This window comes from Mesoplodon bidens (genome assembly GCF_964165515.1).
Source record: "Mesoplodon bidens genome assembly, chromosome: X".
Lineage (NCBI taxonomy): Eukaryota > Metazoa > Chordata > Mammalia > Artiodactyla > Ziphiidae > Mesoplodon > Mesoplodon bidens.
This window is the reverse complement of record NC_138163.1, coordinates 96,546,322-96,560,726: the sequence shown is the minus strand read 5'-3', so window position 1 is coordinate 96,560,726 and position 14,405 is coordinate 96,546,322. Positions and strand designations below refer to the sequence as shown.

At 43.6% G+C, this 14,405-nt stretch overlaps 1 pseudogene across 1 annotated transcript; it reads right to left on the bottom strand.

Annotated features, from left to right (window-relative positions):
* Positions 1-12,976: 12,976 nt before the first annotated feature.
* On the bottom strand, positions 12,977-13,665 carry LOC308609140 (peroxiredoxin-1-like; annotated as a pseudogene). The gene has a single exon. The product of its transcript is annotated as a peroxiredoxin-1-like (transcript).
* Positions 13,666-14,405: the final 740 nt, after the last annotated feature.

The following is a 14,405-nucleotide window of genomic DNA, read 5'->3' as shown; positions in this document are numbered from 1 at the left end:
TCCAAGTATCCTACAATGAAGCATGTATTTCTTTGACAATCAGAATATGACACATCAAATTTCATTAAAATTAATAAACCTACCTATGGAGACAAAAGAACTCTATGTAGAAAACTATAAGACACTGATGAAAGAAATTAAATATGATACAAACAGATGGAGAGATATACCATGTTCTTGGATTGGAAGAATCAACATTGTGAAAATGACTCTACTACTACCCAAAGCAATCTACAGATTCAATGCAATCCCTGTCAAATTACCAATGGCATTTTTCACAGAACTGGAACAAAATAATTTCACAATTTGTATGGAAACACAAAAGACCCCGAATAGCCAAAGCAATCTTGAGAAAGAAAAATGGAGCTGGAGGAATCAGGCTCCCTGACTTCAGACTATACTACAAAGCTACAGTAATCAAGACAGTATGGTACTGGCGCAAAAAAAGAAATGTAGATCAATGGAACAGGATAGAAAGCCCAGAGATAAACCCATGCACATACAGTCACCTTATCTTTGATAAAGGAAGCAAGGATATACAATGGAGAAAAGACAGCCTCTTCAATAAGTGGTGCTGGGAAAACTGGACAGCTACATGGAAAATAATGAAATTAGAACACTTCCTAACACCATACACAAAAATAAACTCAAAATGGATTAAATACCTAAATGTAAGGCCACACACTATAAAACTCTTAGAGGAAAACATAGGCAGAACACTCTATGACATATATCACAGAAAGATCCTTTTTGACCCACCCCCTAGAGAAATGGAAATAAAAACAAAAATAAACAAATGGGACCTAATGAAACTTAAAAGCTTCTGCACAGCAAAGGAAACCATAAACAAGATGAAGAGACAACCTTCAGAATGGGGAAAATATTTGCAAACGAAGCAACTGACAAAGGATTAATCTCCAAAATATACAAGCAGCTCATGCAGCTCAGTATCAAAAAACCAAAGAACTCAATCCAAAAATGGGCAAAAGACCTAACTAGACATTTCTCCAAAGAAGATATACAGATTGCCAACAAACACATGAAAGGATGTTCAACATCACTAATCATTAGAGAAATGCAAATCAAAACTACAATGAGGTATGACCTCACACCAGTCAGAATGGTCATCATCAAAAAATCTAGAAACAGTAAATGCTGGAGAGGGTGTGGAGAAAAGGCAACCCAGTCTCCTTTTGCCTGGCCAAACTCAAAGGATCTGAGGTTAATTATCATGATCCTATCTGCCCATATGTGCTTCCAGTCTTGCAAAATATTTTCTTATCCAACATTTCATCACTTTCTCCCAGGAATACTGTGAAATACTGGCCCAGGATTTTGTAGTCATGCTGATAGCCAGTAACATGTATTCTTTTTGATGGTTTCAAATGTCCCCATTTAAGACCATTCTTGAGTTTCATGGTGAGTTAAGGGTAGGAATACTGATTTAATTTTAATGAAAAAAATTTTAACATCTTTATTGGAGTATAATTGCTTTACAATGGTGTGTTAGTTTCTGCTTTATAACAAAGTGAATCAGTGATACATATACATATATCCCCATCTCTCCTCCCTCTTACGTCTCCCTCCTAGCCTCCCTCTCCACCCCTCTAGGTGGTCACAAAGCACCAAGCTGGGATGAAGTGAGAGAGTGGCATGGACATATAGTGATGAAATGTTGGATGAGAAAATATTTTGCAAGACTGGGAGCACATATGGGCAGATAGGATCATGATAATTAGCCTCAGATCCTTTGAGTTTGGCCAGGCAAAAGGAGACTGGGTTGCTAACAGCTGAGCTTTCTGAATGGGTAGGACTTGGGTCCAGAGTTATGAGGCTGGAGGCCAGTTGGGCATTTTGAGTTGAGACTGGGGCTTGGAGAGACAGTGGTACTGGGACCCTGTCCTGAGGGCATAGGGAAAATAGGAGGAAAGGAACTAGCATTTGTTAGCCACCTGGAACTGTCAGTTACTTTACATAAAATTTCAAGGAACTTAATCCTCACCCACAATTCTGTGAAGTGGATTTTTCAGTCTGCAATTAAAGATGTGTGAATTGAATCTCAGAAAGGCAAAATGATTTTCCCAAGGTCCCAGGAGACAAGAGCATGGATTTATGGATTCAAACCATATGGATTTTATCTTTACAATGTTGGGGCCTTTATCTTATGTTATACCATGTTCCTTGTGGGTAGAGTGACCATACACCTTGGTTTGCCCTGGGCCAGTCCCAGTTTATACCTGTATTCATGGTGTAATAATTAATAGCCTATTTTTACTTTCAAAAGTGTCCCAGCTTGTGGGCTTCCCTGGTGGCGCAGTGGTTGAGAGTCTGCCTGCTAATGCAGGGGACACGAGTTCGAGCCCTGGTTTGGGAAGATCCCACATGCCACGGAGCAACTAGGCCCGTGAGCCACAACTACTGAGCCTGCGTGTCTGGAGCCTGTGCTCCGCAACGGGAGAGGCCGCGATAGTGAGAGGCCCACGCACCGCGATGAAGAGTGGCCCCCGCTTGCCACAACTAGAGAAAGCCCTCGCACAGAAACGAAGACCCAACACAGCAAAAATAAATAAATTAATTAATAAACTCTTACCCCCAACATCTTCTTTTAAAAAAAAAAGTGTCCCAGCTTGGATGATACATTGTATGGTTACCTTACAAATGGGGAGCAGCAGTGGGGGACAACCAGGTCAGAGGGGTTCATTCTATGGTCCCTCTGTCTTCCTTGAAATGCAGTATAACTTATACGCTTTCTCCTTTGATCAACAGACTCAGTTCAGCTTTGTCTTCTTGTTATGAGTAACAGCTACCATTTTTGAATTCTCATTTAATCCTCACAACTCTATCATTAGTCCCAATTTAAAGGTGAAGAAGCAGGTACAGAAGGACAAGTGACTTAAGTAGTAGAGGCAGGGCTTCAACACAGGTCTGTTTGACTCCATAATCCAGGACCCACTGGAGAATCTCCATGTGAACCTGCCCAAACCACAGGGCTTAGGATCTATGATAATGTCATACTAGGACACTGCACAACACTCTGATTTCACTCCCTTTTCTGTAGCAGAGGGAGGAAAAGTTCATGGTATCCCTGTTCTCTTCCACATGGTCTCAAAGTCCCCCAACATAGTCCATACTACAAATTTCAGAGAGACATCCTATCATTGGAGTATGTCCTTCAGACATTGTGCTCAAGTCATCAACCATCTTTTCATTCTTTTACTCTTAGATGCCTCTTACCATGGTTTTCTTACATGAAAATCCCATGAAGCAACTATCCTGGTGGACTTGGGATTTTGAATAATTGGTCCATTCACAGGAGAGCCCTGGGAAAATACAAGCAGGAGTCTTCCCATTAAGGAAGAATTTGATCAGAGCCAGGCAGAGGGCCAAGGACAAACTCAAAGGCCTGTGTGAAGTTCCAAGAGGACCGCAGTCCCAACAAATTGCTAGAGTTTTGAGCGGAGAAACCGAGGCAAAAGACTGGGCTTTTGTAGCTAATTGATACCTGGAGCCTGGAGAGAATTACAGAAGAAAGAAAGGAAAGAAATAGGAATGGTTACAACTTGGAGGCCAGTCTCGGGTGTACTAGGAAAGACTAGAATAAGGAGAAGGAGGTGACGGATGACAAAAAGCCTCTTTAGTAGCCTTACATATTTATTTAATAGAAATAATCAACAGGAACAGACATAAACACAAGGGACTGCACAATTCTCAAGTTCAGAGGCCGCAAGAACCTACTTCTCTCCTTCCTTCAGCAACAGCATTTTTATCCAATAGGTTAGCCTTCCCCACTTCCTTCATGCTCTGAAGAAAAAGTAGGTGCTGCTTGTCCTAACAAGAGCCGACAGGAAATGCTCAGTGGAATCACTGTCTCATAAGCCACTCCCAGAGAATTCAGCTCTCAGTCCCTGGCTACACTCTGCCAGCCCCAAGGGTGATGGCATGGAGGTGGGCAACTGCTGTTTTCCTCTGAACAGGTCTCCTGCTTCTCTTCATCCTCAGCTCTCTCCTCAGCCTTGTTCACTTTGGCCATCAGGCTACATAGGCAGAGGGGATGATGTCAGGCCTTCAGGCATCTCATGGACTAGGTTCTTGAGAAGGAGAGGGAGAAGGGGATCCAAAAGGCCATCCCTAGCTGCTTGGCCATGGTACTGGCACCTGAGTATCTGGTTATCTTTTAGTTCTCATGTTGAGGGTTCACAAGTCAAGAAAAATGTGTGATCTAGTCTGGCTACTCCCTAACTCCAGGCCACGAGCTTGGTCACATGGCCAGATGGAAAGCCCCCAAATAATTGGGTGTCCTGCCAGTGTAATCTACAGAGAGGGATGATAAGACACAAAGAGCTCTCCCTACTCCTCAACTCAAAGATGCCCAGCTAGAATAGAGCCTGTAGGCTACACTTGATCTTGAGTGACCAGAACTTGGTGGCCATATCCTTGAGGAGCAGACTGGGATGGTGGTAATCAGTGTAGCAGTTGGTATCTTGTATCAGCTACTGGATTGTGAGGAAGGGCTCCTTGTCTTTAGCCCTGTTACTGAAGCAAAGGTAGACTAGGTGTACACATGGTACTTGCCACCCTGACTGAGCCAAAGTGCCTCTGCCTGGTAGGTGAGGTTGTGCAGGGAAGACAGCAGATCTCGGGGCTTCCAGTTGTGTAGGAGTGATGACTAGAGCAGCTCCTCAGGATGGATTGGAGTTTCTGGAAGGAAAAGAGTAGCGGGTGGCTGTTAAGGATGAAGGAGACCTTCAGCCTAGAGTTCCATCAGCTCTTCGGACTCAACTCACCTCTATCCCAGCCTTCCAAAGGACCTGAAGGTTTTTTAAACAGGAGAGCAACTTGTTTAAATTGTCTAAAGAACCACAGACCTAGGTTTGCGACTGGGCTGTACCACTCACTAGCCAGGTAACCTTGAGCAAGGGATTTTAACTTCTCTAAGACTCCACTTCCTCAAAATGTAAAACAGGGTAAGTAATTTCTACTTTAATGTGGAGATTATATTAGACAATGTAGGAAGAGTACCTGGGACAGTTTGGCACATAGGGGACGTTCAACAAACAGAAGTTATTACTCTTATTACTGAAAGGAAGACCAAATGAATTAGCTAAATTTTCAAGCCCCTCTATTACATGGCCTTAACCTGTGTTTCAGATTTGGTCTCCTACTGCTTCTCTATTGTGGCTTTCAGCTCCAACTGCATGGGACAAATTCCTGTCTCCTCGTCCTGTCCATGTGTGCTTCCACTTCTATGGCTTTGATCATGCTCTTCCCCAGCTCAGATTGTCATCACTCTCCTCTCTGCCTAAGCAAATCCAGCCCATCCTTCACATTCCCATCCATCCAGGAGGCAGAGCTGCAGGGCAACAGAGTGAGGTGAGCAGAGGTGAGTGAGGAAGGGGTGGCCAGCTGCCCCTGAGATGCACTTACAGTGTCCATCCTGGCTCTTGTTGGGGAAGTGGAAAAATAAGCCTCATTGGTAAAGAGCATGGGACAGAGGTGGGACAGTGGTGCAGAAAAACACCATTTGAAATTTCTTTCTGAGACCTCTGTGTCCTTAGATTGACACAGAGGGAAGGGATTGCAGGCCACTCCAGTTAATTAGCCCACACCCTCCCAACAAGAATCTAAGTTCTCAAGGTCCATAGACCAAGTGCTTCTGGGACGCAGAACTGAGACCAATTAGAGTTAAATTTTCTGGAAATTTACTTTTAACTACTTTGACAAAGAGAGTGGGATCCATGTGTGTGTATCTGGTTAGTGTTGATCAACATCCTAGGAGCTTTTGGTTAACATCTGAAGTATCTGAATTAGAAATGCACAAGCCATGTGTTAGTTTTCATTTGAAGAAGCCCACACTCCAGAGGGCTGTCACCAATACTTAAGTTTTCTCCAGTTGATACCAGAGATTGTGAAATAGCATAATGCAAATTAGAAATGATTTTTTCATTGGTGAAATGAATGCTGCTCAAGACATGTAGACTGGCTAGAAATACACGGGCTCTCCCACCTCTTATGTACAGGCTACGAGAATTTAGCCAGCCCAGTAGCATAATTCCTGTGGAATGGTGCCTCTAGGCTTGCAAGTCCCAACTGGTCCAGTGTTCTGAGGCTTACTGCAGCATTTGTCACCGGAATCCTACTATTAAAAGATGTCACATGTCCTTTGCCTCCTTCTGCTACAGGAGGACACAGCAAAAAGACAGCTATCTATGAACCAGGAAGCAGTCCTCACCAGACACTGAATCTGTTAGCACCTTGATCTTGGACTTTCAGCCTCTAGAACTCTTTTCTTGCAGCCACCTTTTTCCCTGTATATGAACTGGTGCCTTGCTGGGAGGAGAAGCAACAGCAGCCAGCAGCATCTCACCACGTTGCCCACAGATAGCAGCCCTTCCACAAAGAAAACAACATATGATGACCACAAACAACTTCCTGCCCATAGTCCTCAAGATCCAAGCCATCAGTAAGTTCCAGGATATTCACAGCTGTTTTGTTCACTGATGTAGCCCCAGTGTCCAGGACACAATCTGGCATGTAGAATACCTTGAGAATAGTTGTTGAATGAGAAAGCAAACCAGTCTTAAGTCTGACCTTACAGGTGAGTTACCCCCTTGGAATTAGTGACACTGCCTCTGGAAACACCTGTTAGAAGTAGCTTATTTTCTATGAACACCACACAACAGAAGGGAAACTCTTAGTCTCCATCATTCTAAGTGTCTGCATGAAATAACACATGATCCTGAAACTCAGTTTAACAGAATTTTCTTAAAGACTACAGATTCTCAGTTTCTCTAGTCTCTTAGATGAAGGTACCAATTCAGGTCATTCAACATTTTCTAAACGCCTACTGTGTTCAATATGGGCTGTATATTACTGGCCCATCTTTTCGAAACCAACAATCATCAGCATGATACATTCATTTACATTTATATTAAATTATTTTTCTCAGATCTAACCAAAAATGTTGAAAGTCATGGTTGACAAAAATTAAAACAGTAAACACAGAGATAACTTTTTCAGTTAAGATAAGTAGGATGTGAATTTTCTTTTTCATACTGGAAGCAAGTAAAACACACATACACACACAATTACCAAAATAAAATAGAACCTCTGGGAAAAAAAATACACAACAAAACGATGTCACATGAAAAGCACTAACAGGGAATCTAAAGGGATCTGAGATTTTAGTGAACTTATAGAAGAGGCCATATTTTTGTGCCTGCTTATTCTCTCCCTTGTACTCTACATCTAGTTTGTCAGCAAATCCTGGTGGTTTGACCTTGGAGATATTTATCCAGATTGCGACCACTTTTCACCATGCCCACTGCCATCATTCTGGTGCAAGCCGCCAGGAATCACCTTTAACATGATTGCAAGAGTCTGCCAATTGGACTTCCTGTTCTGCCTTAGACTCCCTTAAGTCTTTCTTTCTCCATAGAGCACCCAGAATGTTCCTTTTAAAATAGACATCACAAAAGTCAGGTCATATCACTTCTCTGCTCAAAACCCTCCAATGACTTCCTGTCTCATTCACAAGAAAAGCCAAACTGCTAACCATGGCTCCCAAGAACATAGGGGATCTGGTGTTCCGCTCACCCGCCAATCTCCATAGTTAGTCTTACTTTATTACTCTTTCTGCTCATTCGCTCCCCTCCAGCCTCATTGGCCTCCTCACTGTTCCTCAAGTATTCCAGGCACCAGGCACCCTCTCTTCTCAGGCCCTCCTCACTTGCTTTTTTCTTTGCCTGGAATGTTTGCCCCCAGAGAGGTGAATGGCTATTTCCCTCACTTTCTTCAGCTCTTTACCCAAAAATCTTTTTCTTCTTCTTTTTTAAAATAATAACGCTGCTGTTTTTTAAAAATAATTAATTAATTAATTAATTAGGCTGCGCTGGGTCTTCACTGCTGTGCACGGGCTTTCTCTAGTTGTGGTGAGCAGGGACTACTCTTCGTTGCGGTGCGTGGGCTTATTGTGGTGACTTCTCTTGTTGCGGAGCATGGGCTCTAGGCACGCAGGCTTCAGTAGTTGTGGCACATGAGCTCAGTAGTTGTGGCACGTGGGCTCTAGAGTGCAAGCTCAGTAGTTGTGGTGCACGGGCTTAGTTGCTCCGTGGCATGTGGGATCTTCCCGGAGCAGGGCTCGAACCCGTGTCCCCTGCATTGGCAGGCAGATTCTTAACCGCTGTGCCACCAGGGAAGTCCCAAAAGTCTTCTTCTTAATGAGGCTTTCTCTAGCCATTCTACCTCCATTCCAATGCTTCTTATTCCCCTACCCTGTTTTATTTCTCTCCTTAAAACTTGCAAGAATCTAACATAGTATTTATTTTACTAATTTCTTTTTTTGTTGTTGGGGGTAGGAGTTTATTAATTAATTAATTAATTTTTGCTGTGTTGGGTCTTCATTTCTGTGCGAGGGCTTTCTCTAGTTGTGGCAAGCGGGGGCCACTCTTCATCGCGGTGTGCAGGCCTCTCACTATCACGGCCTCTCTTGTTGCGGAGCACAGGCTCCAGATGCGCAGGCTCAGTAGTTGTGGCTCACGGGCCTAGTTGCTCTGCGGCATGTGGGATCTTCCCAGACCAGGGCTCGAACCTGTGTCCCCTACATTAGCAGGCAGATTCTCAACCACTGCGCCACCAGGGAAGCCCCTATTTTACTAATTTCTTATTTGTTTTTTACCTCCCCTGGGAGAATGTAAGCTCCACAAGTGCAGGAATTTTTGTGTCTGCTTTATTTCCCACTATTGTCTTTAGTGACTAGGGTATGCATGTAGTAGACATTCAATAAATATTTGTTGAGTGAATGAATGAATGTTTCTATAAGACTGGTATGGCAGATTAAGGCTAATAGCAAATCTTTTGCTACCCTTCTCCCTGAGAGGTAGAGTCTAATTCCCTTTGCCTTAAAGCTGGGCTAGACTTAGTGATTTGCTTGGCCAAAAGGATTCAGCAAAACTGACATGCTGGGACTTCTGAAGTTAGGTCATAAGTCATGTAGCTTTCACACAGGTTTCTTATAACACTCACTCTGGAAGCCTTAAGCTGCCATGTAAGAAATCCAACTACCCTGAGACTGTCACGCCACAGGGTTCCCATGTAGGCACCTTGCACAACAGTGTCATCTGAGCCCAGCTTTCCAGTCATCCCTACTAATGTGCCGGATATATGAGTGAAGCCATCTTGGACCCTCCAGACCATCCCAATCCACCAGCTGAGAGCAATCTCCATCATGTGGGACAGAAGAATCATCCAGCCAAACCCTGATGGAATTCCTGACTCACACAATTATGAGATATAAGAAAATGGTTGTTTTAATCCACTGAGTTCTTTTTTAAAATTTTATTGGAATATAGTTGATTTACAGTGTTATGTTAGTTTCAGGTGTACAGCAAAGTGAATCAGTTATACATATACATATACCCACTCTTTTTTAGATTCTTTCCCCATATAGGTCATTAAAGAGTATTGACTAGAGTTCCCTGTGTTATACAGCAGGTTCTTATTAGTTATCTATTTTATATACAGTAGTGTGTATATGTCAATCCCAATCTCCCAATTTTATCCTTCCCTCCCTTTCCCCCCTGGTAACCATAAGTTTGTTTTCTACATCTATGCCTCTATTTCTGTTTTGTAAGTAAGTTCATTTATATCACTGTTTTGATTCCACATATAAACAATATCACATGGTATCTGTCTTTCTCTGTCTGACTTTCTTAGTATGATAATCTCTAGGCCCATCCATGTTGCTGCAAATGGCATTATTTCATTCTTCTTATTTATTTATTTAATTTTTGGCTGCGTTGGGTCTTCGTTGCTGCACACAGGCTTTCTCTAGTTACAGTGAGCAGGGGCTACTCTTCGTTGCGGTGCATGGGCTTCTCATTGTGGTGGCTTCACTTGTTGCAGAGCATGGGCTCTAGGTGCACAGGCTTCAGTAGTTGTAGCACGCGGGCTCAGTAGTTGTGGCTCATGGGCTCTAGAGCGCAGGCTCAGTAGCTGTGATGCACGGGCTTAGTTGCTCCACGGCATGTGGGATCTTCCTGGACCAGGGATCAAACCCATGTCCCCTGCATTGGAAGGTGGATTCTTAACCACTGCACCACCAGGGAAGTCCATATTTCATTCTTTTTTATGTCAGGCATTAAGTTCTGGGGAGGCTTGTTACACAGCCATAGATAATTAGGACCCCCAGGAAATATGAACCTATCTTTCTCAAAAGCCCTTCCTGGATGCCTGGGGAAGCAACTCACGTTTCTGGATACTGTGCTAGAGAATATTATCAGTCCCTTGAAGGAAAGCTAGACAACTCTGAGAAGACCAACTTCTGGTATGCCCCACCCCATCCCCATATTAGGGGCAGAGGACAGAGGCTAGAAGGAGGAGGCTGTCGTCACTGGACAGCCTGTCAACCTTCTCAGGTCACTCGCTCACTGAGGACACATATTTCTTTTCTTTTTTTTTTTTACATCTTTATTGGAGTATAATTGCTTTACAATGGTGTGTTAGTTTCTGCTTTATAACAAAGTGAATCAGTTAAACATATACATATGTTCCCATATCTCTTCCCTCTTGTGTCTCTCTCCCTCCCACCCTCCCTATCCCACCCCTCTAGGTGGTCACAAAGCACCAAGCTGATCTCCCTGTGCCATGCGGCTGCTTCCCACTAGCTATCTATTTTACATTTGGTAGTGTACATATGTCCATGCCTCTCTCTCGCTTTGTCACAACTTACCCTTCCCCCTCCCCATATCCTCAAGTCCATTCTCTAGTGAGGACACATATTTCTTAATACTGTCAGCCAGCTTGAGGCATATCTGGTCAGAAGTCAGGGGACACTGGCAGGCCCTTGAGCAACTGTAAGTATTTCAATTCTTCAGGACTTCCAAGTGGTTGGCTCTTTAAGAAAAAACATAACAAACCCATGACTTAACCTTCCAGATAGTAGGAAGCTGAGCCTGAATTACAACAGTGTTATCTGTCCCTGACCTTGTTCCAAAGGAACCTGAAGAGGAAAGAGAGGCCCGTTCACTAGTTACACTTTCTAGTCAGGTCTAATTCCCTTTTAAAAGTGGAAGATTCATCATGATGATCATTTTGTAATATGTAGAAGTATTGAATCACCATGTTGTGTACCTGGAACTAGCATAGTGTTATAGGTCAATTTTACTTCAATTTAAAAAAGAAAGAGAAAAAAAATCAGTGCTTAACATCCTTGAGTGTATTTCAAGCTTTAACCTGAAAAAAAGTCATATGTATAACATTTATTTATTACTGATAAATAAATATATTTTTACATTTTCTTGTTAGCTTTGAGGCAAACCTTATGTCTACTCACCAAGTGGCAGTTATAATCCGGAATGTAGAGTGTGATCCATTTAAACCAGGTCAATTTGAAATATGTCCAGGCCTAGAGTCCTTGGTCCAGCACTAGAAACTGACCAGATGCCTATTATTAAAATAAATTCTTTTTTTAAAATTTGGCTGGGCAAGACTTTTATTGGGTACAAAATGATCATTTTTGATAAAGAATTATAGTAGAGGTCTTAAATGAAGATAACAAAGCTCAAAGAAGTTTGGTCAAAAGACCAAAGCAGGGCTTCCCTGGTGGCGCAGTGGTTGGGAGTCCGCCTGTCGATGCGGGGAACGCGGGTTCTTGCTCTGGTCCGGGAGGATCCCACATGCTGCGGAGCGGCTGGGCCTGTGAGCCATGGCCACTGGGCCTGCGTGTCCGGAGCCTGTGCTCCGCAGCGGGAGAGGCCACAGCAGTGAGAGGCCCGCGTACCACAAAAAAAAAAAAAAAAAAAGACCAAAGCAGATCCAGACTTGCCACCTGCCTTGGAATATGGGATTATTACCTGTTACCATTTCTCTGCAGTGCTTCAAGATGCTACTTGTCACAGGGCTTAAGAAGCAACTGTCCCCTAAATAATGGTACCTGCCTCAGAGGGTTATTATGGAGACTGAATAAATATGAAATAGTGCCTGGCATATAATAAGCTATTATTGAAGGCCCCGGGAATCCTATACCGCTGCTCATAGTTCTTGCTTGTCTGAATACTGGAGGGGTAGGTAGGCTGGGGTAGCCGTGTCTGGAAGGTGTCTAGAAGGGCACCACATGATATACAGAAGGATTCTCAGTCCTGAATCTGCCCTAGCCTCAAGAGCCCAGGAGGAATCCACCTTTGCCCCACTGACAACCCTCCCTCAGGACAATGGTATGAGGACAAGAAAGAACTACCCTTAAATCAAGGATAGAAACCCAGGGAAGCCAAGAGGTGCTCAGCACTGTGCTTTTGACACAGAAAGCCCTACCCTATGAACACCAGCGCTTGTGTTTGTGTCCCCCTCTCCCTTTTAGTTCCAAAGATACTGAAGCCTCTAACTCTGATCTTTTACAGAACCAGTACCAGGCATTTATCAGAAGAGGCCAAGCCTCAGGTTTTCATACAGCCCTCCCAGTAGTGTAAAAGTAAATGTCAGTAATCTCATTGGGCTCTTAACCTGCGACCCAGCCTATAGCATAAATTGCAGTGCCTTGGCCAATACTGTAGTAGGTCTTGCTCTTCTCCAGATATGGTGAAATGAAACACCTTGCTTCAGGTCCATTCCCTGTATCTACTTGCATTTCCCCTCAATATAATTTCCTGATTCTGAGGCAGCTCTCACACCTCATTTTCCCCTAAAGAGGGAAAGCAAAAAGTAAATTTCTCTTACGCTCAAAGGCTAATGCCTCCCTAAACTGAAGAATCAACAAGGTCTCAGCTCAAGTTTAATAAAACTACAAAAAACCAAAGCGATACCCTACTACTATACACATCAGTTTGCCTGCCTCATAATACAGCTCAGGCCATTCCCTCCAGAGGAAGAAAGGCTGGCCTCCCCAACCCCTGCAGGAAAGGCCTGTCCTGTCCCACACCACATCTCGGCTGAGTGTAGGGCCCTGTGTTTTAAGCATTACAATAGTACAAAATACAATAGTTTTGTTCTCATGGCCACCTACTGCAACCTGGCCCTAAAATGGCCCAGTGCTCACTTCTGCTTAGAGAAATATTCTTTGCTCTTCTGAACATCAGGCTTGATGGTATCACTGCCAGGCTTCCAGCCAGCTGGGCACACTTCCCCATGTTTGTCAGTAAGCTGGAAGGCCTGAACTAGTCTCAGTGTCTCATCCACAGAACGGCCAACAGGAAGGTCATTTATGGTGATCTGTCAAAGGATACCCTTATCATCAATAATAAAAAGGCCCCTGAATGAAATGCCTTCATGGGCCTTTAAGACCCCATATTCCTGAGCAATGGTGTGCTTGGGGTCAGATATAAAGGGGATGTTCATGGGTCCCAGTCCTCCTTGTTTCTTGGGTGTGTTGATCCATGCCAGGAGACAGAAGTGAGAATCCACAGAAGCACCAATCACTTGGCAGTTGAGTTTCTTAAATTCTTCTGCCCTATCTCTGAAAGCAATGATCTCTGTGGGGCATACAAAGGTGAAGTCAAGAGGGTAAAAGAAGAACACAACATATTTCCATTTGTAATCAGATAGACTGATATCTTTGAACTGACGATCTGGCATTACAGCAGTTGCTTTGAACTGGGGGGCATGGTGCCCAATTTTGGCATTTCCTGAAGACATATTGCTATCAGCAGTTCTCACAGACAAACCACAGAAGACAGTCAGGAAAGAGACACCCCAAAAGAAATTCTTTGTATCCTCAAAAAAAAAAAAAAAAAAAAAAAGGACTCTAGTGGAAAGATCCTCACCTCCCCCAGCTCAGCCATCAACTTGCTGTGGGGACCTTCTGTAAGGCATTTCATCTCTCTGGGCCTCAATCTTCTCATATGTAAAATAGAGATGTCTTTCAGCATTTTAGAAGCTCCAGTTAGTCTGGGCTCAAAGAAAGGGAAAGAAAGCAAGGTATGAGGTAGTGTCTAAAATGCTAAGGTGACTTCAGCAAAAGTGCAATAGTCGTCCTAAGTCCTATTAGCTCAGAGTCCACAAGTCCTGGCCTTTTCTTCTACCCCATTCTCCATCTTCCCTCTTATCCCTGGTGTAAGGCTGTGTTTGGTTCTGAGAACTTCATTCCATCAATAAATATGTATGGCGATGGAAGCCCCAAGATTCAGATTGCCTCATTTCCTGTTCTCAAGTACCCCTCACAACCATACCCCTCCACTTCTCATTTCCTTCCACTGCCTACACATACCTGCCCTCTCTTCGGTAAGTGGTCCTCAGTGGGGGCGGGAGTGAAGGTGGGGGTCCATATTGCTCCCTAGAAGGCATTGTGGGAAATATACGGTGGTACTTTTGGTTGTCACAACAACCGGGGGGTTGGGCAGGGTTCAGGGTTGCTAAAGTCTTGCAGTGCACATGATGGTCTTATCTCATGTGACTTTTGAATGTCTGCTAGACATTCA